Source organism: Eumetopias jubatus, unplaced genomic scaffold (genome assembly GCF_037043125.1).
Source record: "Eumetopias jubatus isolate StellerSeaLion01/CBP00866 unplaced genomic scaffold, mEumJub1_p1.0 scaffold_1, whole genome shotgun sequence".
NCBI lineage: Eukaryota > Metazoa > Chordata > Mammalia > Carnivora > Otariidae > Eumetopias > Eumetopias jubatus.
The window spans coordinates 196,807,389-196,832,645 of NW_028274807.1; the positions used below are offsets into that span (position 1 = coordinate 196,807,389).

Consider the following 25,257-nt stretch of genomic DNA (forward strand, 5'->3'; position numbering starts at 1 on the left):
CAGTTACCAGTGGTCTTCACGCTGGCCAGACCAGCACCCTTTTCTGAGTCTTCCTTCTCCCTTGAACTTCCTTTCCTACTTGGCTTTGTTGGTGGTTCACTCTTTGTGAGGGGAAGCCTTCTTGCTTCTTACCCCTGGATTTCTTCTCTGTGTAAGGTACACAAAGTGAGGGGGCTCGTGGCTCCGCCCTTACGGTTCCCTCTTCCCTGAGTTACTGATATGCAGCTACTGGCACTAGCCACCAGGGACACCTCCCTCGCCGCATGCCCCGCCTTCTGCCTTCCACTGCTCCCGGGACTCTGCATCTCGGGGAGCATCCCAGTGGAATGCGCCCCCCTCCCAGATCTCAGTTCTTCTTCGCAGTCTGGCCTTTGACATGATAACATTTGGAGTCATCTTTGATTTTTCTCTTCCTCCTTTGAAGTGTCTCTCAGGCTTAGTCTCTCCTTGCCGCTCTGATGGCTGCTTGTCTGTGCCAAGAGCTCATCCCTGGACTAATCAGCACCTTCCTGCTGGTCTGCCTCTAGTCCGCACTGTCCTATGCTTGTGTGTGTGGCAGGTGACAGATAAACTTTAAAATGTAGTACTCCTCAGGTCTTTCCTATCCAGTGCCTCTTGTGGAGTATATGACTTTTGCATGTTATTTACACTCTCCTGTGTGGCCTTATTATTCTGTACACTGAGGGACTGAGCTCCCCTGCCACCTTCCATGCAAGCATATACCACCCTGGCCACAGTCCCCCACACAGCTGATGCCAGCCTCATGCCTGCCTTGCTGGCTTTTGCATGCTGCTTGCTCTGGTGGGCATGTCTTCCACTCTCCTCTGGCTTTCCAAGTTTCTTTCCATCCTTCAAGATGAAGCTCCTGTGCTGATTCTAATGAAGCTCTTTGCAGCTGTCTTGACTCACAGTTAACTCTCTTTTCTCTGTGCAGCTTGTTTTCTAAGGCATTGCCTTTCAGAAAATCTCCCCCCCCCCCCCCCCATGGCTCTGTCCCTAATTGTAAAATCCTGTAGGGCAAGCAAGACTGAGCTTTGTAGCACATTTGGCCATCCCTGGGGTAGTGCCAGGAGCAAAGGAATGTTTTTGCTCAGTAGTGGTCGGAGGTAAGTTGTGAGAATGGTCAGGCAAACATTGTAAACATGTTGGTTTCTAATTGTGTTGGTAAATACTGGGAAACAATTCTAAAGATAAAGATATGGAATAGATGTCATAAGGTTGATGGTCTTTGCCTAGGATGGTTTTATCTTTTACCCGGTGTCCTTTTGTTGGTAGGCCATAGCAGTTACTATGGAATTAAAATTCAGTGGGGGAAGCTTTGAACAAATTACCTTATTTAAATATCTTGTTTTATGAGTTAGGTTCTACTTATACACAGAGAGGCCCATTTCTACTTCTAGAGTCAGGTACTATAAAGCAAATACTATGCCATAAACAAAATGTCATTAGATAGACATACTATATTTTGGTTGTACAAATTAAGTGAATGTCATCTTACTTTGAAACATGGCTCCACTTACCCCTTGTGCATTTTTCCTATTTACTTTATGTACAGAAAATTAAGTAAACTTCTTATATAATTTCTTTTCCCAAAAGCATTTCAGGAATAGAAAAGGCCTACCAGCTCGACAGAGGGTTGAGTCAGGACCCATGAGCCACTTTCCCCTGGCTGCACAGCAGTGTGCAGTCACTGCCCAGCTGCTCCCTCTTGATACCTGTCTCCGTTTGCCTTCCCCGCTGTGCTCCAGGCTGGAGGAGCAACTGAGAGCCAGAACAGTTCTCTGATTCTTCTCTCCTTCCCAGACGTGCCTTGTTTGTTTGGTAAGAATGAGAGAGTCCATTGTTGGAGTTCAGAGGTTTCTGTCGTCCTTCTCCGTTAGTATTTATGTTACTCTACCTTGTTACTTGCTTTTGTCTTCTTTCCCACTAGTTGGAGGTAAAGGGATAATGTTTTATCTTTGTAGCTGCTACACAGTAGAGCAGTCTAGGAACCAGAAAATATTTGTTGAATGAAACGTGCATGTGTTTAAAAGCCACATTTACTCAGAAAGAATTATATTATCCGGCATCAAGCTTCTCCCCCACCCCCCTCCGCCCCACTGTGTTCTCTCAAATTCTCAGCAGATTAAGAACGTTGTTTTTCAAAACCAGGGGTTCTTAAGCTTTTTGGTATTCATGTACCCCTTTGGTAAGCTAGTGAAGCCTGTAGACCTGTTCGCAGATTAATGGGTTTAAATAAATACAATCCATAGGATTATAAAGGAAATTAGTTATATATATCTGCAACATCTGTAATGTGATATGAAAATATCTCTTCTTTCTGTGGTGACACAGTTACAGTTACTAGTAATGTTGCTGTGATTGGTTGCCTACATTTGTGTTTGAAGGCAATCTTAAATTTCAGTTTGAGGTTAATGGAAACAGGAAATAACTTCCTTTCACTCAAATTCATGGACCCCCGAGTTCTCTTTGTGGACCCTAGGACTCCAGGTTAAGAACCTTGCTCTAAACAGTGGGAATAGGGGGCGCCTGGCTGGCTCAATCAGAAGAGCATGTGATTCTTGATCTCTGGATTGTGAGTTCAAGCCTCACATTGGGTTGTAGAGATTACTAATAAATAAACTTTAAAAAAAAAGTGGGAATAAGAGAAACTAGGTAGGAAGGTAGGAAGACATTTTAAGAAATTTACCTTATTTAGCGCCGTTGCTGATTCTCCTAAACAAGTCTGCGATAGGACAGTGAATAAGATTATTGTAAATCGCTGAGGATGTTGACGGACAGAGACTTAGGGCTTAAATAGTTTCTGTTTTACAGGGATAACATTTTGGGAACCATGGGAGTAAGAGACTCATAGCTTGAGAACATAGGGTACAGAAAAGCTTTTAAACATATGCCTGTGGTATCTTTTTTTAAGATTTTATTTATTTATTTGACAGAGAGAGACACAGCGAGAGAGGGAACACAAGCAGGGGGAGTGAGAGAGGGAGAAGCAGGCTTCCCGCGGAGCAGGGAGCCCGATGTGGGGCTTGATCCCAGGACCCTGGGACCATGACCTGAGCCACCCAGGCACTCCTTTCTTAATCATGTTTGGAAATAACAAAGATGGCATTTAGTGGGAAATTTCATGAATTTTGGAGTCAGAAAGACCTGAATTCTGAGTAAGTTTGTTAATCTTGCTTGAGCCTTGGTTTCCTCACCTGCTCAGTTATGATTGTGTTTGCGTCAGAGTTCCGTGAAGGTGAGATGAGCGTGTGTGCCAGTGCTCAGAGCTGCAGACCAACGCAGGCTTCTCTGGGGTGGGCAGTGGCTCAACTCCGCCTAGCAGGAGTCCAGGGTCTCATTTGCTGATCCGGAAAGCAAGGGTACTGGAATAAAGGGATCTTTCATATCCCTTTAGCCAGAAGAGCTGTTTGGTATTAGTACGCCTACTTCTCAGACTTACTGAGGTGCAGACTTCCCAGCTGGAGACAAGCTGTGAGTAGATTGCTTGGAGCGGCAGAGAACTAGTTTTGAGTGCTTATAACCTGGAAGGCATTCTCAAACATGCTTCTCTGAACCATCTCATTTCATCCTCAGAAACACTCTGCACAAAAAGGTGGCATTCCCACTTTATAGATTGGGATAGTAAGGCCCAGAGGGTGAAAAATCTTCCAAGGTCATGAATTTGTATGCGATGAACTGGAGTTTGAAGTCAGAGTTCCTATGCAGAAAGCCTGGTTTTTGTTTCCATGTTTTGTTACACAACATTATTCACAGTACTTCTCTAGTACTTCAGTGCCAGACTCCTTTTGTACTCTTCCTACAAAGAGAACACTGTGTTGGAAAGAATATATATATGTATGTGTGAAGGTTGTTACGTTTACTTTGGAGAGACACCAATTATTTTTAAAAGATTTAAAAAATTTTGAAACCGTGAAAAACAGAGCAAAGTTGTAAGTACAGGAGAGAACCGTCCCTTACCCCTCCAGCCTTTGGCAGTAGGCTGCCCATCTGATGCTCCAGCTCTCTGGGATACTCTCATATGTGTGTCCTTCTGTACGGACATCCTCCTGCATAGTGAGTACTCCTCAGACCACAGTCAGGTTCGACCAGTTGCCCCAGTGAAGCCTCCCCTCTCCAGCCCTCACCACCCTCCCTCATCTGGTAGGAGCAGAAGGAACCAGTTAGGAATCATGCTTTGCATTGAACTGATGAGTCTTCTTCAGCCTTTCTTTTGATTTTCATGGTTTTGGTGATTTTGATGTGTTGAGAAATTAGGTCTGTTACTTTGTTTGGAAATATAGGCCTGTTATTTTGTAGAATATCCCTCAGTTTGGGGTTGTTTGATGTTTTCTCAAGAGTAAACCCAGGTTATGAATCTTTGGCAGGAATATCACAGAAATGGTGTTGTGTCTCATTAGATCTTATTTGTAATTAATGAGTATTTTGTAATTAGCATTTTGTGGGTAGGTACTTTGAACCTATCCCATTCCTCATCGAGCTCTCTGTTTATTTGTTATAAATTTATGTCAATATGGACTCATTTTTTTCTGTTTTATTCAGTGAGCTATAACTTTGTTATTCTCATTACTTATATTGATGTATAAATTATCCCAGATTTGGCCAGTAGGAGACCTGTCAGGCTCACTTCTTTGTTCTTTTGACCTGCCTCCATTATTCTCTGGAGCATTTTCTTGCTTTTTGGCACAAGTGTCCTAGGCCAGATTCTTACCTTGGCACTGTGGGTGCTCATGGGCATGGTTATTTACCTTAGTATCCAGTTCATTCTGCAAGAAAATAGAACATTTTTGAAAAAATAACTACCAAATGTTAACTTTTTTTTGTATCCTTAGTAATATATCACTTGGAATGAATTTCTGATACTACTGGGAAGGTGGCAGAGAACCTGCCATTCCCTTTTGTGCATTTCTTCTTTTTCCTACCTGAGGGAAAAAGAAGGCTTTTTGTCTAAGTGCCAAAAAAAAGTATTGTAATTTTGAAGGCCTTTTCATTGTCAGAACAATCATTTAAAACAAAGCAAAACAAAATAAAGTAAACATTTTTGATTGAAAAAGCATTTTCATTATCATTGAAACGAGAGTGGAAGAAGAAATGCTCTCTTCATTTGCTGGCTCGTCTGTGACATATATAGTACCTCCCAGAGTCAGGCACCAAGCAGGGCTCTTTGCAAAGCAGCAGGGTTACTGGGGCAAACAAAAATCAACATGGTCCCTGCAGTACCCTCAGAGAGCTTACAGTCTAGTGGTTAAGAGACAGTCACAGAAACACGGAGTGACAGTCATGAAAGGAAATGTCCTGAGTTGTAGTTCTTACATGTGAAGTGACACATGTTCTGCTTTACAAATTGTTCTGAGGGTAAAACGATCATTTAAGCAAAAGCTTTTTGTGAATTGTAGATGTGTTCTATAAATGAAGTATTTCTTTCCCATCACTTCCTCTTGTATTTCTGGTCTTTTTAGAATTACTAAGGAATCATCCCCCGAACTAGCTTCCAGGCTCTTCTCCTGAACATCACTGCCCATCTCTCTATATGTACACACTACTTACTTTCAGATCACTGAACTCTAGTCACAGACCTTGAGTGTGCCCGTATTTCCTTCAGGTTGAAGTCCAAACCCTTGGTAAGTCATACCTCTAGGCTAGCCCCAGCCTAACTTCCCGGTCTTGTCTTATTACTTGTCCTGAAGCCCTCAACCCAAACCAAACTGGTCTAGTCGCCATTTCGGAGACTCACATTGCACTTTCCCATCCCTGTGCCTTTGCTCTTATCCTTTGCCTGGAACTGTCTTCATCTTCCCCGTTTTGCAAAATTACATCTTCTTTCTGGACCTGGCTTTTAAACTGAGGCCTCCCTGTGCTTTACTCCTGTCATGGGTACAGTCTCTCCAGAGTATTTAGTAGTCCTTGTTTGTCCTCTTATGTCGCTGTGAGGTTTTCTCAACTGGCATTCAGGCCCTCAAAGTATGGGACCATATGCAGTAAGTTTTTTCTGGTTGATAAGAAAAGTGACCTGACTGCATTCAACCCTACCCCCAAGAATTTAGAAACAAAAAAAAACTCTGCTTTTCAGAAACACAAAAAATCTGAATTTGCACTGAAAGAAAAAAAATTACTACTCTGTACCAGTATTGCATTTTATTAAGTCACAGTGCATCTGACTTACCTGTCCCTTGCCTCAGCAAAAGATGAACACCCTTGTGCTTTTGAGTACTTTGTTGTCAAGGAGACTTAAGACTGAGACAGTTGCAACCCTTTTTGTCCCTCCCTTTGACCCATTTTGGTACCAGGTATGGATTGTTTCAGCTTAGCAGATGCATGTATTGTCTGGGTCAAGTTGGATGTCCAAGGTGGTACAGGTGAGTGATCATGCTACTGAAAGCTTGAGGGACTTAAGATCCAGCATTTCTTTTTCGTACGTGAGTGATAAAGTTTAAGTTTGTCTCGAAATTTCAGCAATTGGCCAGTTGATTATCTACCATAATTAAAAAGGAAAATCAAGATAAAACTACCTGTCGTTAAAAGCAATTCGCTAAAAAAAGAAGAAAGAAATGCCCTTGAATGCTATGAAGGAAGAATGGCTCATGCTATGAGAGCATACAAAAGGAGGAAACATGAATTTCTATTTACCTAAGTGTGACCTATCAGTTGGTGATAGTGCTTCTTTTTCAGTTAAAATCCCATATTATAACTTCAAAAGATGGATTTCCAGTGTTAGACCAGTTTTTTTCTCTTACTGTTCTAGCTTTAGCATTCATTGTTGAAAGAATAGGTGTCTCAATAAAAGAATTGTCAGAAATTGGAAATATCCAGGTAACAGTGATGATCTTTTAGTGAGTACGTAGTTGTTAAGTATCATTGATTTTTCCAGAAAGGTCTCTAGAATACAGACTGTGTTTTGATGTAGTACAATGTAATTTTGGATATTCATTCTGAGAATCTGCTCTCTTAATGCAGCATGTTCTCCAGTCGAAGAGTAGCACCGAGAATGTCATGATGCCATTTACCACATACCCTATTATTCCTGTGTTTAAGGCAATTGATGGTGATGCTGCTGCAGCTTTGTTGTAACCCCTGAGAAGACTGCTTTATCCAGTTTTATTTCATGCTGTACTTTTTATTATGGCAGTGTGTAAACATATACAGAAACAGAAAATCCCATTACTTGGTTTCCACAATTATCACCACATGGCTGGCTTATTTTGTATATACGTTTTGTTCTGACAGGTAGACACAATCTTGTCTCCCTCACTACATCATTTTATAGCAGATGTTGAGTCTTACATCACTTCATAAATAATATTTATCTCTAAAATTATGACTTTTAAACCACAATATCCTTTATTTATCAGTTAATTTTAAAAATATTATTAAATATCCTGTTGGCATTATCACTATTTTAAGTTCTTTTCTATGTGAATATTACAGTTTGATTTGTGGTATTGGCTGTTATGCAGAACCTATAGAGGTTTTTTTTTTTGAAACTATGATATAAAAAAAATAGCTCTGTTTCTGGAATGAAAATGTAATACATTTTTGTAAAATATTTTGGGCTAAGACGCCCTCCCCCCAAAAAAAAACCAAACACACACATACAACCAACCAAACATTGGAAATCTGTCTATAAATAATCTATCCTGATTACATTATACTTGAATGATTTTATTTTCCTCTTGTTTGTATACTTAATACCATATATTTTGGGGAAGAGAGGAGGCTCTTTTGAAAATTCCTGCTCCAGGTTTAGCAAGCTGGTGCTGACTAGGTGAGGAGTTTGTGGGCTCTTGAGCCCAGTGGCTATTGGGTTCTCGGTGGCTCAGTGGTCTTGGACTGTGGGGCTTAGGGCCCTTAGGACAGGCATCCAGGTTTTGTCCCAGTTGTTGGGTGCAGGCCATTTCAGCAGGTGCTTAAATGAGCACTTACTCTATGCAAATTAAACTGGGGAAAATACCTCAGAATTACTGAATGTGGAGTTAATTTGAAATAGTAATTTTTTGTTATAGTTCAGAAATAGCACAATACATAGTGCAACTAATATTTGAACCTTTCAAAGAATAAACTGGGCAGTGACACATAAAACAAAGTTTAAAACAGGTAATGATCTTCTGTTCTACACTCATTTCCTTCCTTCGCTAGGGCAGTAGTGTGGTTCCTGTATTAGAAATGATGAGCTGCTCACTGGCGAGAGCAAAGGGAGTGTGAGCTGCCAGCCACTTTCTGTTGGATTCAAGATGTTTGAATGTGAGAGATTCTTCTGCTCAGGATGACCTGAGGATTTAAGAAAAATTGAGGTTTCTGGAACCTTGATATTTATATGCACCTGTTTAGGTGGCATAGAACCCCTCTCCCCATGTTGATATTATTGAGTTTTAGTAAATTGATACAATCATCTGTCACCAGAATTTAGTTTTAGAACACTTCCATCACCCCCCCAAATGATCTTGTGACCAGTTACCGATGACCCCTGCCTCTGCCCTAGCGTCAGGCAACCACTGATGGCTTTATTTTTCTTTAAAGATTTTATTTTTTTAAGTAATCTCTCCACCCAACTTGGGGCTCAAATTCACAACCCCGAGATCAAGAGTTGCATGCTCTGCCGACTGAGCCAGCCAGGTGCCCCTGTAAGCTTTTTTCTCTACAGTTTTGCCTTTTCTGCAAATCTGATGTAAATAGAATCATTCAGTATGTAGTCTTGTGTGTCTGGCATATTTCATTTCATATGATGTTTTTGAAATTTATCCTTGTTGTTGCATGTATCAGTAGTTTACTCATTTTTATTGCTGAGAATTATTCCGTTGTGTAGATACACCATATTTTGTTTATCCATTCACTAATTGATGGACTTTTGGGTTGTTTCCTGTTCATACCAGTGAACACTTGTGTAAACGTCTTTGTATGGATATGTTTTCATCCCTCTTTGGTAGATAGCCAAGAGTGGAATTATGGGTTGTATGGTAACTGTATTTAAACATACAGCTCTTAAGAAGTTCTTCTTAAGGAACTGCCAAACTATTTTCAGAGTCGCTGTCCCGTTTTCCATTTGCACCAGCATGGTGTGAGAGCTGCAGTCTCTTGTGAACACTTGCCATTGCTAGACTTTGACTTTACCCGTTTTTGTTGGTTCATAATAATATTTCCTTGAGGTTTTAATTTGCTTTTAATGACTAACGAAGTATATTTTCATGTGCTTATTTGCCATTCATACATCCTCTTTGTTGAAGTGACTTCACATCTTTTGCCTATTTAAAAAAATTGGATTGTTTATTGAGTTGTGAGGGTTTTTTTTTTAAAGATTTATTTAGAAAGAGAGAGAGAGAATGAAAGTGGGGGAGGGGCAAAGGGGGGGAAGCCAATTCCCTGCTGAGCAGGGAGCCCGGTGTGACCCCGATATCATGACCTAAGCCAAAATCAAGAGTCGGAGGCTTAACCGACTGAGCCACCCTAGCGCCCCTCTAAGAGTTTTTATATACAAATCCTTTACGACATAAATGTTTTGCTGATTTTTCCCCCAGTTTGTGACTTGTCTTTTTCTTAATAGAATCTTTGGAGAGCAAAAAGGCTTAAACTTTGATACAATATCAGTTTATTGAATTTTTATTTATTGTTTGTGCCTTTTTGGGGGTCATATCTAAAAAATCTTTGCCAATCCCAGGTCAAAAAAATTTTCTCCTATTTTTTCCTAGATGTTTTATAATTTTAGCTCTTTTTTTTGTAATATTAGCTCTTACATTTAGGTTTATGATTCATTTTGAGTGTTTATGTATGGTATGAAGTAAAAGTTGAGGTCACTATGGTGATGTTTATTCTGTTCCTCTGACTTCTCTGTTGGATCTAGAAGTTCCATCCAATTCTGGTTTGATTTCCACCCCCCCCCCCAACTTTGTCATAGTTGGAGTTGTAGTCTTCCATCAGGGGACACATAATGTTTCAGGTTGTCTTTTTTTTTTAAAGATTTTATTTATTTGAGAGAGCATGGGCAGGGGAGGGACAGAGGAAGAGGGAGAGCTGAGCACTGAGCCAGATGCAGGGCTCAGTCCCAGGACCCCAAGGGCCCTGAGAGCATGATTTGAGCTGAAGTCAGACACTTAACCGACTGAGCCACCCACGTGCCTCTCAGGTTGTCTTTTGTTTTGTGATTGATGTAAGCAGTTATTGATGGTCAACACTTAGATCCATTAATTGATTTTATTAGAGGTTCTGTCATTCCCTCATCATGAGCTGGATTACTTTTGTTAAAAGAAACATCTCTTTCTCTTCTATTTTGGTGGTATAGTTGTGTATGATCTCTTTAGCTGTAAATGCAGTGACTCTGTTAACAAGTTGTTTGTGGTAGGTATTTTTTCTAATGCACCATTTCCCAGCTGAATTGGCAGATGAACAGTTTCAACTAATTAGCAAATTGAGGGTTTTTTCCTCTCTCTGCATTGATGTATTATGAACAAACCCTTTTGTTGGAAACTCTGCTTAAGAGTGTTCTTTGCTTCTTCATTTGTAGGCAAAGACTGTATATATGGTGAATTATTGCTTTATAAGAGCAAATTACAATCCCAACTGTATTTTTTTCCAGCATAGTATTTTGTAATGAGCATAGAGTAATTGCTTGCTTCTTTTTTACAGCTTTGATTTATGATGCTCCCGTCTCTTACGCTGCTTTATTGTGATGAAATGGTTTTCTGTTCTTTCCTTGATTTTAACCATAAATAAGAAAAGTTAGAGTTGATGTAAATTTGTGCTTTTTACTATTAGTACTTTTCGCTTTTTGTATCTTAGTCGTTAACACCATTTTCATAATTCTTCCCAAATGGGATGATGATTTTTTTTTTTTTTTGGCTGTCATTGTATCTGTTTTAAACACTAACCTAATGTCACAATAACTTTGTAGCATGTTGTAAGTAGATATACCTCAAATAAAAGGATTTGTATGTAGCAGATGCTCAGAATGGTTAGAGCTAAGTAGATGGAGGGGATGAGAGTGGAGAAGGATTGTATACTAATTGATCAGCCTAGAATTAGCCCTTGGAGGTGTAGAAATTTAGTGCCAGCACATAAAGATTGTGTGTTTTGTAGGTAGCAGCTGTGAATATAGCAGGCATTTAAATAGTGCAGCAGAACAGCCAGTCTGTGTCACATATTTAATAGGTCGGATTTTAAAGTCATTTGTTTTAAAATGGACTTTTCTGTGTTATGTAATGCATTAGATGTAAACAGCTATACCACAAATAAAAAGTACTGCCAGAGCGGAGCGCCTGGCTGGCTCAGTTGGTAGAGGATGTGACTCTTGATCTCAGGGTTGTGAGCCCAGGTTGGACATAGAGATTACTTAAATAAAAGCTTGAAAAAAAAATACTGCCAAAGATACCTGTGATTAACCATTGTCTATTTAGCGTATGGATTGAAGTGCAAAAACTGCAGGTTCTTATGGGTTTTTAGTTGGAGTTTATAAATGTTAAGGCTTTTGTTTAGAAAAGAATTTTTTGGTCTCTTGTCTTTATTTATGTGATGTTTTGTACATTATTTTTTTAAACTGGTAAGACATGGCATCAGATTTTCAGAGTTGAGGTGCTTTTCAATAATTATTTTAGTTTCTTGGCACTCCTTTAAATTAAAGGAGGATGATGAGAAGTATTGAGAGTTGAGACTCGAATTCTATTTGAGTAGATGACAGAACTATCCCCATTAATTTCATTCTGCAGACCATAGACTGTGGGCTTCCTGCGGCCAGGCAGGGCAGCCAAGTCAGAGAGACTGAGGAAGGGCCTGGCCCTGAGGCGCAGGTGGGCTGGGGTGCTCCTCTGGAAGGTACTGCAAGGTGCTGTGGTCATTTCCCAGGAGGGGAACTGAACTCTGCGTGGGAATGTGTATTTAGTTACTTTTCCCTTTTGTTGTAAGGTATGTGGATCTACCTGTGATTTTTCTTAGTTTCTCCTGAAAGGTACTCTGGTTTTGCAAAATGATTGGTAATTTTTTTTTTCTTTTTTCCCAGAAAGGCAGTGCTCAAACTTGGGAATCTGAAAATTAAAAAATCACAAACCAAGCAGCAGCCAACTTAGATCACCTGAGAATTGGCTCCTTTTCCTCCTGTGGCTTTTGTTTCCATCCCGTTCTCCACTTCTGCAATTACAACCTCATATGCTTCCTAAGATCCCTGCCAGGAGAGCCAGCTTCTTTCCAGACTCGGGGATTAATCTTCACCCTGAAGGAGATACACACATGAATTGCTGAAGTGTGGCAGTAACTCACTAGTGCGGCCTCAAAGTCAGTCTTACTGTTGAGTCTTTTTGACCTTGGTAATAAGGTTTCCAATAACTGGATCCTTGCTGTTTCCGCCAATTACATAATGATTAAGTCAGTGCCTTGAACTCCTGAATACCAGTGGCTAGATTTTGTCCTTGAAACTCAATTTCCCTAATATCTGTTCTGAGTTTCTACATAGGCCGCCAGCCTGTTTGCTTGTAACCGTTAATTACTCTGCTCTCTGCATTATCTTGACCTGCATAGATTTTCCTTTCTCACACAAACAAATCTCTCAACTTTAGAGTTAAGTTTTCATTCCTTTTTCTCTTCCTTACAGACATTTATTGAGTATCTATTTGGAATTGGGACTAGAGAGAGAAAATAACCAAGACCCTGACTTTAAGAATAACCGTGGGTATCAACATCAAAATTCCTCCCCCACCCCAGTTTTATTGAGATACAATTGGCATATAACACTGCCAATTAGTCCAAGGTGTATAACATAGTGATTTGATATATGTTTCTATTGCAAAATAATGACCACAATAAGTTTAATTAAAGTCTGTCACTTCACATATATACACATTTTTGTTCCTTATAATGAAAACTTTTAAGATCTCTCTTAACAGCGTTCAAATATACAGTACAGTGTTAACTATGGTTACCATGCTGTACATCACACCCCAGGACTTAATTTATCCTGTAACTGCGACTTTGTACCTTTTGACCACATTCACCCATTTTGCCGCCCCCCTGCCTGCCTCCCCATCTCTGGCAACCACCAGTCTATCTGAATCTATGAGTTTGAGTTTTTTAGATTCCACATATAAGTGAGATCATACAGCATTTGTCTTTCTCTTATATCCTTTAGCGCACCGCTCTTAAGGTCCGTCGATGTTGCAAATGGCAGGATTTCCTTCCTTTTTATGGCTGAAGAATATTCTGTTGTAGATGTATAACATTTTCTTTATCCATCGATCCATTGATGGGCACATAGGTTGCTTCCAGGTCTTGGCTATTGTAAATAATGCTGCAGTGGACTTCACAGTGCAGATATCTTTTGAGGTAGTGATTTTGTTTCAGATACTTAGAAGTGGAGTTGCTGGATCACATGATAGTTTTATTTATTTATTTATTTGTATTTTTATTTTTTTAAGAACAAAGCATTTTTTTTTTAAAGATTTTATTTAATTGACAGACAGCGAGAGAGGGAACACAAGCAGGGGGAGGGTCAGAGGGAGAAGCAGGCTTCCCACGGAGCAGGGAGCCCGATGCGGGGCTCAATCCCAGGACCCTGAGATCATGACCTGAGCTGAAGGCAGTCGCTTAACCACTGAGCCACCCAGGTGCCCCGGTAGTTTTATTTTTAATTTTTTGAGGAACCTCCATACTTTTCAAGGTGGCAGCACCAGTTCACATTCCTACCAACAGTGCACGAGGGTTCCCTTCTCTCCACACCCTCCCCAACACTTGTTCTTTCTTGTCTTTTTGGTGATAGCCATTCTAACTTGTGTGAGGTGATAGCTCATTGTGGTTTTGATTTTCATTTCCCTAAAGATTCGTGATGTTGAGCCACCTGTTCATGTACCCATTGGCTATTGTGTATCTTTTTGGGGTTTTTTTTGTATCTTTTTGGAAAGGTATCTCTGTAGTTCTGTGATTGGTTGACTTTAAAGGAACACAGTGAGAAAGGAATTCTTTGTTCCATCAAGCCTTATTACCATGATCTCAGGATCAAAATCTAATTAACTGAGCAAACTTAGCTTTGAAATATTTTGCCTGGCCACATAAGTAGTAGGCTATTTAAAGTGAAATCAAAATCATTTTAAGGCTTTAACTTAGTCTTTTGTGTTGTGTTGGAATACAGATAAACTGAAATATGTTTCACAGGAAGACCAGGATGGTGAGGGAACTTAGGACCTGTCTTTGGAAAAACTGTTCATTCTCTTAGCTGTGTGAGGGGCTCTTATGTGAACAAAGGTGCAGACTCCTTGTGAGTGGGAAACACCTATGGGTAGAAGCCTTTGGAACTTGGAGCAGTTTAAGGATAGGCTTTAGGGTGAAGCAACTCAGAAGTGGATTAGATTACCCCAGATGGTGTTCATGGGAGCTTTCTGTCACTGTATCATTGATGATGTTTGACAGAGAATGGACAACTTCCTCCTCAAGGATACGTGGGGAAGAATGTGCTAGAGAAGCACCTTAGGTTAATGGAGAGGTGTTCCTTGTGGAAATGTTGGGGCATGAGAATAGTGGATAGATAACCACAAAACTATGAAGACCACTGGACTAGGTGCCACCTATTTAAGTTTCTTCCAACTTTTAGATCCACCAATCTCCATTACTTAGTGAAACAAAGAAAAAAAATTTTTTTTATATCATCCAGGCAGTTGAGTTCATGTATGTGAAAGTGCAGCACAGAGTGTAGTTCCTGATGGCACTAAGCAAATGTTTGAAAATGGGAGCAATATGAGCATAAAGTATTTAATTATTTGGGGGGAAATGAGCAAAAGGAAAAATGTTTATGTGTTAAAGTTCGTCACTCATCATTTGAGTAAAGTAGAAAAATTATTTTCTCCTCATACTTCACCCCAGTCCATCAATATCCCTCTGAAATTGCAGGATTGATTGGGCAGCCCCACGGCAGTGATGTCTATTTAGTAGGTTTATTCGTTTACTTTACAGATGTCTCCATTTCCAAGGCCCAAATTTCATTATATTTAGTACTCACCACAGTATCTGTTAAAGTCAAGAAAACTTTCTTGACCAGACTTTTCATTAAGGTGGCTCATTGAAGTCTAACTAACTGGCAGTCTGAATTTGACATTTTGTTAAAGATTCAGGTAAGAGTAGCATTCTGCTGTTTGAATGGCTTGATTTTTTTTCCCCCTTAAAATATTGTTTTGAGAGGAATTTGAAGTAAGCACATGACTTTTGGTAGTTAGATTTGACATTAGGCCTCTTCAAGCATTGGGTTTCCTGGTCTATGAGGACTGAGTGTCCTGTCTCTCCTCGTCTGGCTGAGGCCACAAAGGTCTAAACTCGATGCAGCTGAGCCTGTGCTTATCTGCACATGATCATTTTGGAAGGATTTAATGTGAGTTTAGACAACTGAATTGAGTTCCTTTTTATACGTTATGCTTTATTATTTTTTTATTTTTTATTTTTAAAGATTTTATTTATTTATTTGACAGAGAGAGAGACAGTGAGAGAGGGAACACAAGCAGGGGGAGTGGGAGAGGGAGAAGCAGGCTTCCCGCGGAGCAGGGAGCCCGATGTGGGGCTCGATCCCAGGACCCTGGGATCCTGACCTGAGCCAAAGGCAGACGCTTAATGACTGAGCCACCCAGGTGCCCCTATATGTTATGCTTTAGTAGAGAATAGTACTGCATTTATAATCTCACCGCTTATAAGAAAATATTGAAGAAAAACACATTAATGATGTAGAGTGCTTTGAGTTATCTTGATGATGATGCTTTTCTTGAATGCATGTTTTAACCAACTAGCTCATTTATTTTCTCAACAGTTTAAACACAACAATTAAAATAACAACCTTCTTCTGCTCTTGCCCCCATCCCACACTTCGAAATATAAATCAGAACAGTTTTCATAGATGATGCTGGAAATTTTGCCCCTCTGAAAGAGACATCAGTAACTGTTCACCTGCCTTGTGTTAATTTGCAAATAAAGTTTGAATTCTTGTCAGCTTGCTTTGATGACTTCAGGCACCTGTCTCTGTTTCAGTTACTGTTTTATCCAAGACTGAAAGAAGTTTTGTATTTTGTAAAAACTATTTTTTTCTTATACAATATGAAAATTAGTGTAGCATAGTCAGTATTATTAAGAATTTAAAATAATTTAGATATTTTTGTACTATAAGCTAGAAAGTGGAATTGATAAGTGCTAATCTTGGAAAACTGACAATCTTTGTAGTATTGTATTTAAGTTTAATAATTTAATGGTAGAAAAAAACATTGTTTTTAGAGAAAGAATAGGAAAGTGGAGGAGGAGGCATTGTTTTGTTGTTGTTTAAAAGGAGTAGAGATTTAACCAAAAATTTCTGTGTATTTAACATAAGCACTTCTAGTTTTCAGAGAAAGTTTACTGTAGATTAATATGTGTGGGTATTGCAGTCTGCAAAAGCAAACAACAAGCTGCAGCTAAGTTCTATACTGAACAGACAACAGGCTGCCAGGCATCCCACTGAGCTCTAGAATAACAGGTAAGTAGACTGTTGTTCTGCCAGTTGGGGTTTTGGTTTTACATTTTACATATGAGTTTAATTAGTTTCCTAATTAGCATAACTTAAGCTCTTTTTTTTCCTTATGCCTATTTAACTTTTGCACTGATTTATTTTACAGATGTAACATGTGTCCCAGCCTATTTCTAGTAGTAACCAGGGGTTTACTCCTTTCCTGTAAGCACTTATTTTAAAAGCTACTGAAGAGTTGTTTTGTTTTCTAAATAATTTATTCTTTTTCTAAATAACTTATCCTTGTTCCTTGTATCGTCGTTATTAAATGTTCAGCATGCTTCTTAGGTTTGTGGACCATGACATAATGGCCCGGAGTTTTGCAGGAGACTCAAGGTTTCCCAGGGATGCCCCAGGGGGCAGCAGCATTGCCCAGGAGTTAGGAGGCGTTCCTGAGGGACTGGTTTTTACCTGATCATGCTGTTTAGGTGCTTATAGTGATTTTGGGGGGTAGAGCCTATCCAGAGATCCTTGACATTTACAACTGATAGTCTGCTTCTTTTAGGGCCTTAAGTCTTAAGATAGCCTAATGAATTAATTGTACAGCATATGCGATTATAATCCAGGAGTCTTTAAAGTCCGACATAAAGCTTTTAAAAATACTTGTGTGCTTAGTACACCAAAATCAAGCAGCAAAATCACCCAAGCATCCTGCCTTAGGATGACACCTTCGGTTGAAGGCTTTGAGGAGATTGGAGGTTAAAGTTTGGTGACTGATGGACAGAAGGCAGCCTCCCAGGGATCTGGAGACATTAGTCAATACAGCTTGCCTGCCACTCTTCTCCAGGCCTCTGGGGGAAAGGAAGAAGCCTCTTCACTCCCACTCCCTTTGTTTATGTGCTTTCCTGCTGAGTCTAAGGTGTTTTGTTTTTTTGTTTTTTTTAAAGATTTTATTTATTTGACAGAGAAAGACACAGCGAGAGAGGGAACACAAGCAGGGGGAGTGGGAGAGGGAGAAGCAGGCTTCCCGCGCAGCAGGGAGCCCAATGCGGGACTTGATCCCAGGACCCTGGGATCATGACCTGAGCCGAAGGCAGACACCCCAACAACTGAGCCACCCAGGCGCCCCTGATTCTAAGGTTTTCTGATGGTGGCTATTTATCACACTGTTTCTTTTTTAGCCTTTTGACTGTTCTCTAAACTCAATGTCCTTCCATTCCATCAAATAATTATTAAAGAAATGTACCTTAATTAAAGAAAAGTTACTGTATAACTTTGCTAGGAGGGGTTAGAAGGGTGTTTGGTAAGAAAAATGAGAGTGTTTCAAGTACTGAAGGGCTGGGAATCATCCTTGCAACAGTAAGGATCTTCATTCGACTGAGAGTTTTGTTAAAGAAATAATAGCCACTGTGCTTTGAGGTCTACTGTGCTATAAACTTTTATATGTGCTAATTGATTGAATAATCAAAAGTGACGTTATGGGATAGGTACATTTGTTAACATCTCCATTTTATAGATGATGACACTAAGGCATAAATTAGTTACATAACTTATACAAGCCAGCCGTGCACACCCAGCAGTCTGGCTGCTGAGGCCACATGCTTCCTTATCAGGACTGTCTAGTTATTTTTGATATGGGGTTGATCATTCATACACCTTGATTTTCTCCCCTTTAGAAGGCTAAGTTAATCCCTTAAATTTTTTTATTTTTGTGTGGTGCCATATTTTATGTAAATTATCATTTCGTCTTCACAACAACCCCTCAGTCTATATATAATCTAACAGACAAGGAAGCTGAGCTAGCAAGCGCTGGCCTGGGGAATTTTAGCCAGGTCTCCTTTTTATGGTTAGTCTAGTCCATTCTCACTGTTTATCATTCCCCAGCTGTGAGTCTTGGTGTTCGCTGTTCAGAGAAGCATTTGCTCAACCAGTGAAGACAAAGGCACAAAGTCAAAGAGACCTGAATTCCCTTCTGAGCACCTCTACTGGTTTTGCTGAGTGATATTTTTCAAGACATTTAGTGTGCTGAACTTTGTGTAGAACAATTTTAGTTCTCATTATTCAGCTTCTGTTGTTTTTCATTTTCTTCAAGAGAATAGTCTGCTTTTAATGAAATATAATTGGCTTTTATGTTACTTCCAACAGTTCATGTACCAGAGAATTTGCAAATATAATATCACATCTAAGGCCACCAGGAGTTTATAGGGAGAGAAAAGCATTGACTGTCAGATGGAGGTTTTTCTGATGCAGGTTTGTTTTTTTTTTCCTGGTGTATGTGTACTTAGTATCTCCTCTAATTGACCTGCCTTTCTGATTTCTAACGTAGTTATTAGGGAGTTTCAGACCTTCCCTCTTCCCCTCCCACTGGGCTTCCTTTTCGAGGGGCTGAGTATAATGAGATGAGGACAGGGGTAGCCATTTGGGAGGTAAAGACAATTAAGTCACTCTCTAGGCCTGATTTGAACTTCTGGGTCTTTTTGGTTTGTGGTCATTTCCTTAACCTTGAGCTAAGAACTTCAAAAACATGTGGTGGTCTTTATTTTGGGTTTCTGTTTATTCTGCCTGTAGCTGAGTTCTTACAGTTGAAGTATATTAGTATCTCTGGTCTCTTGATTATCCCTTTTAAGTTTTAATCTGTCTCACTGCCAGACTCACTTGTAGGGTAATGTAAGTTTGATCAAGTGTCTGGGAGTTTTAGGCCACCCTTACCAGATGTCCAGATTATAGTCATGTGACTCCTTCTTCTTGGTCATGGTAATTGGAGGGAGAATAGGGCAATAAGGATATCAAAATTCATGAATAATTAAAAATATTCATTATTTTGTTCCCAGCTCTGACTTCCCCTTTTTACCTTTCACAGTAGTTTTTATGGAGGGGAAGGGGGGGGGAGCAGAAAACAGATTTTGAATTTTGATTTAAATTTTCTTTCTACTTCTCTGTATTTAGTGTACTCTTTAAACATATTCCTGGAGGGCGCCTGGGTGGCTCAGTTGGTTAGGCGACTGCCTTCGGCTCAGGTCATGATCCTGGAGTCCCGGGATCGAGTCCCACATCAGGCTCCCTGCTCAGCAGGAAGTCTGCTTCTCCCTCTGACCCTCCCCCCTCATGCTCTCTCTCTATCTCATTCTATCTCTCAAATAAATAAAAAATCTTAAAAAAAAATTAAACATATTCCTGGGGTGCCTGGGTGGCTCAGTTGTTACACCTCTGCCTTCGGCTCGGGTCATGATCCCGGGGTTCTGGGATCTAGCTCTGCTTCGGGCTCCCTGCTCAGCAGGAAGTCTACTTCTCCCTCTCCCTCTGCTCCTCCCCCCTCCGCCACTCATGCTCTCTCTCTCTCTCTCTCTCTCTCTCTCTCTCTCTCTCAAATAAATAAAATCTTAAAAAAAAAAAACATATTCCTAAGAGGTATAGCAAAATTAATACTGAAGGGGCACTTTCTCTTTCAGTTAGCATACATATATTTTTTGATGAGAAATCGGAAGTTCTTCAGTTTGCTTATAATAAATATCATTGCCTGGCAGTCCAAAAAGAAGTGTGTGTGTGTGTGTGTGTGTGTGTGTGTGTGTGTGTGTGTGTGTGTGTGTGTGTTAGCATACATATATTTTTTGATGAGAAATCGGAAGTTCTTCAGTTTGCTTATAATAAATATCATTGCCTGGCAGTCCAAAAAGAAGTGTGTGTGTGTGTGTGTGTGTGTGTGTGTGTGTGTGTGTGTGTGTGTGTGTGTGTGTGTTAGCATACATATATTTTTTGATGAGAAATCGGAAGTTCTTCAGTTTGCTTATAATAAATATCATTGCCTGGCAGTCCAAAAAGAAGTGTGTGTGTGTGTGTGTGTGTTTGGCCATATAGCAAAAGCTGCTTGGTCAAGAGGTTACGATATATAAAATTATTTCAGTTAAACTTACAGGTTTTACAATTTAAAAATAGTTTGTTCTACCAGAGTTTTGGTTCAGTAATTAATCATTTGAATTTGCAGTTCATTAATTGAGCAGGTATTCATAAATACCAACTATGTTTTAGGAGCAGGGACATTCATCTGGTTTGTTAATTATTCTACCCTACTGCCCAGCACAAAGCCTGGCACGGAATAGGCATTCAGTAATATTGGTTGAATGAACCAGTGCATATCCTCATGGAGTTTACATGCTGTTGTTATACCCACATCTAGCACTGAACATTTTCCGGGCCCCAAGAGAAGTAGAATACATAGTCTGTACACATTTTAATGCAGTGTATTTGCTGACCTGAGTTGTAGGAGGTACTATTGCAAGGTGAACATTGGGTGGTATTAACAAGACTCAGGATATTTTGAAACTGTCTTGCCTCTATTATTGGGAATCAGAGTATATTTCCCAGAAGCTCCCAGCAGACTTTCTCTTCTCTTGTAGTCAAGCCTGGGTCACATAGACACACAGAAGGCCCGGAACACAGTTATCTGATAGCGAGGAGTGGACTGACTGGTTGAGTGGGTCCATTATGTGGAACAGGGTTTTGCCATGCTGAGCACATCTGGGATTCAGGGCAAGGGGAAGAGAGGGAAGGACTGACCAGGCTACTAGGAGTGACTGTACCGAATCAGAGAGTTGAATGTGGACTGGGCTTAATTTTGTGCAGTGATGTGAAGAAAGTGGTTTCTAGGTGTGTACAAAGGTAAACTGGAATTTTAACCTATTCAGGTACAAGCTTTAATCTTAACACTTGAAACAGTAAAGTGTTATAAATTAAAATTCTTTTTTTTAAAAAGATTTTATTTATTTGAGAGAGAGAGAGCACAAGTGAGCGGGGGGGAGGGTGGAGGAAGAGGGAGAAGCAGGCTCCCTGCTAAGCAGGGAGTCTGACATGGGGCTTAATCCCAGGACCCCGAGATCATGCCTTGAGCCAAAAGCAGACGTTTGACTGAGCCACCCAGGCGCCCCCAGAGTGTTATAAATTAAATAAATTCTTTTAAATCCTTTTCTCTGGAAACACTTAAAAATTAGTTTGCTTATCATTTCATTTAAAGAATAAAGACCTTTGGGACACCTGGGTGGCTCAATCTGTTAAGTGTCTGCCTTCGGTTCAGGTCATGATCTTAGGGTCCTGGGATCGAATCCTGCCTTGGGCTCCTTGCTCAGTGGGGAGCCTGCATCTCCCTCTCCCACTCCCCCTGCTCGTGCTCTCTCTCTCTGTCAATAAATAAAATCTTTTAAAAAAATAAAGAATAAGGACCTTCTATTTCTTTTTACAAGTATTCAGTAATTCAGAGGTTTTTTTTAAAGATTTGAGAGAGAGAGCATAGGAAGGGCGGGGAGGGGATGGAGAGAGAGAGAGAATTTCAAGCAGACTCCCCACTAATCAGGGAATCCAATATGGGAGTCAGTCCCTGGACCTTGGGATCATGACCTGAACTGAAGGCAGATGCTTAACTGACTGAGCCGCCCAGGCGCCCCCGTTTTAATTAGGCTTTTATTCTTTCATATGAACTAACTAGTGTTAAGGACCTACTAAAATAGCATTTTAGAAGTTCATAGATGGTAACATTTCGGTGCCATCTAGACTCCTGGTTACTCACCATTTAACTAGAACAATATAGAACCTTGAAGTTGAATAAATAATAAAGAACTAGAGTATAAATCATCTAGAGCCATCACTTTATGGTACAGGAGACGTACCTCACAGTAGTCCTTACAGTCTGCACTCTGAGAAAAAACCTGAAGTCTAGGGGAGTTCAGGCTCTGGAATCAGACTGGGGTTCAAATGCTGCCCCTGTTTGCTTACTAAATGACCTGGTTTCCTTATCTGTAAAATGGGGGAATCATGTATGGGATAAGTAGAATGGTTAGGTTTAAATAAGATCTAATTTGAAAATAGTTCACACTTAACGTTATACTTCGTGTTCACAGTACGCTATACTGCCCATATACTGTTGGGCAGTGTTTTATTTACTATATAACACACAAAAAATGCTAGGCACATACAGAGTATGTACTCATATATTACTTCTTTTTTTTAGATAAATGGCTAACAAGCATCTGTTGAGTAGGCATGAAATTTCTGAACTGTCATTTGACATGAAGAGGCTGATAAATAGCTACTAGGAGATTACAGAAGTTTCAAGGCTTTCATAACCAAACATAGTCTATTCATGTAATGATTTTATAATACTGTTGAAAGGGGTACATATTTGGCAGTGTTTATATTGGTGAATCAAATACTTCCTTATTTAATCAGAGCAAGACATTGACTGTTTCAACATGTGCTCATGTAACTCGCTCCTATAAATAAAGCCCATAATCCATGAAAACTGTGATAATATTTGAACTCTAAAAGATCTGCCATTTCTCCAGCTTATAGAGTTGATCTTTAAATGCTTCTGTCATATCTTGGTACAAGAAAGGTGATTTCAGAACTATGATTTAGTGATCTTGGTATCTGGTGTAGAAATGGTGCCTGGTACTCTGGTACTAATTAGCAATTGTTAAGGAAACAGGCTGTGAAGCGGTCATACTTAAAACTGTGAATCAAGGATTTATAAATTGGTGTGAGATTTCCAACTTCATTACAGTATGAATCAGTTTTTAAAAATTCTTTATGCTTGACATTTTTGAAAGACATGTAATAAAGAAGAGTTAAAAAATTGACCTTGAGGTTTTAATGGGAAGTTTATGGTTTTGAAATTAGGATTTTAAACAATAAAACAGCATACATTACTGAATTGGTGTGACAAAATGCTTTCATGGATGATCAGTAAACCTAGAAAAAAAGGTGTAGTATGAGAGCAGGACTGAAGCTGACAAGAAGGTTCCCAAGGTGTGAAATCAGGATAGAAGCCATTCTAGTTATTTTAAAGGTTTTTTTTTTTTTTTTAAGATTTTATTTATTTGAGAGAGAATCAGAGAGCATGAGCAGGGGGGAGAGGGAGAGGGAGAAGCGGCTCCCTGCTGAGCAGCAGGGAGCCTGACGCTGGGCTTGATTCCAGCACCCAGAGATCATGACCCACTGAGCCACCCAGGCATCCCTTGAAAAGTTTTTATTAGGCTTGAATGAAGTATAGCATTTGGAAATAGCTTATAAATTGGGAACGCTATTCATATAAAGAGTGTAATAATTATACTTTTGTTGATGGTAAAAAGTTTTCCTGAAAACTCAAAGAGTGAACCTTTAATAATGAAGAAATTAATCATATTGGTTGATTTTCTATTGAAAACCCCTGCTTTTTCTTCCTCAGACCGCTCCTCCGTCAGATTTTACCCCCAAGGGGCAGTTTCATCCTTTCTGTTGCTTAGGCAAAAAACTGGAGTCAGCCCAGACCCTGTTCTTTCTCTCACACCCCACATCCAGTTTCCCTTCTTCTTTTTTTTTTTTTAAGATTTTTTAAATTTATTTGAGAGAGTGAGAATGAGAGAGAGAGAGCACACATGAGAGGGGGGAGGGTCAGAGGGAGAAGCAGACTCCCCGCTGAGCAGGGAGCCTGATGTGGGACTCGATCCCGGGACTCCAGGATCATGACCTGAGCCGAAGGCAGTCGCTCAACCAACTGAGCCACCCAGGCGCCCTTCTACCCTTCTCAAACCCTTTTCACCACTGGGCCTGGCCACTAGCACACTCGCCAGGATTGTTTCAGGATCTTGTTTATTAGTCTTCCTGCTTCTGCTCTTGCTCACTTAACAGTCTGTTCTCAACATAGTTGCCAAGTGATCCTTTTGAAAGATAGGTCAGATTACGTCTCTCCTCTGCTCAAAATCCTCCAGTGGCTTCCTCAAAACCAAAATCTTCACGGCAGCCTACATGTTTGTATATAATCTGGTGCCTGGTACCTTTGTGAGCTCATTTCCTAAGCATCTTTGCCTTGATCTCCAATAGCAGTGGCCTCGAAAGTGCCACACAAGCTCCCACTTCAGGATCTTTGCACTTTCTCTCTGGAATGTTCTTCCCCAGGTACCCACTTCCTTATTTCCCTTAGGTGTTGGCTAATGTCACCTCATCACTGAGGCCTTGGTTACTCTTTTGAAAGTAATAACTCCGTGTCCTCCTTCCTTGCCTCATTTTCCCCGCTAACTTTTATTGTCATTCAGCATACTTTATCCTTCAATATCTGTCTTCCCACACTAGATTGTAAGATCAATGAGGGCAGGTTTTCCTTCCCTCTGTTTGTTTACTTAGAATAGTATGTGGCAGATAGTATGTGCTCAGTAAATATTTATTGACTAATTGCAATTCCATGGCAGTTCATTAGTATCACTACTGTTGACTCATAGAGCCTTCTTTAAACAAAATCACTGATATTATCTATTAATGTAAGTTCTAAAAAATGGTAGTACTAATTCTAAACATTCATATTTAATGGTGGGAAGTGCTACTTTACAGTTCCCAGCTTCCCTTGTAGTCAGATGGGGTCCATGTGACTGAATTCTAACAATAGAATGTGGGTGGAAGGCCTGGATCAAGGAAACCTCCATGAATGATCCCCCTACACTCGATGATTTGGGGAGCCTGTGTTGAAGATGCAGAGCTATGAGGTAGAAGGTGCTTGGCCTGATGAATTACCATGTGGAGGACAGGTACCTACTCATCAGGAACACCTGTTTGGACTATCTCTGAGTGAGAAATAGCTATTGGATTAAGCAACTGTAATTTGGAATTTATCCGTTGAAGCATAGCATTCCTTTAACTAATACAAACCAATGACAGCTAAATTCTCCTTGTTCTGTTGCATATCCTAATGGTACCCAGATTTCTTGTCTCTTTTTTGTTTTTGGCTTCTGTATTTGAAAATGGAAATGATGTTATTTTAAAGTTTTTATTTATTGCTGGTCTTGCCGAGCCGGCCAGCCAGCCTGGCTCCCCAT

At 40.0% G+C, this 25,257-nt stretch overlaps 2 protein-coding genes across 3 annotated transcripts in view; both read left to right on the plus strand.

Moving 5' to 3' along the window:
• Positions 1 to 25,257, plus strand: part of LOC114224983 (52 kDa repressor of the inhibitor of the protein kinase-like) — a 56,878-nt gene that overhangs the window by 28,975 nt on the left and 2,646 nt on the right.
• The window catches only part of SFMBT1 (Scm like with four mbt domains 1), a 125,945-nt gene that overhangs the window by 28,328 nt on the left and 72,360 nt on the right, over positions 1 to 25,257 (plus strand). The window lies entirely within an intron of this gene.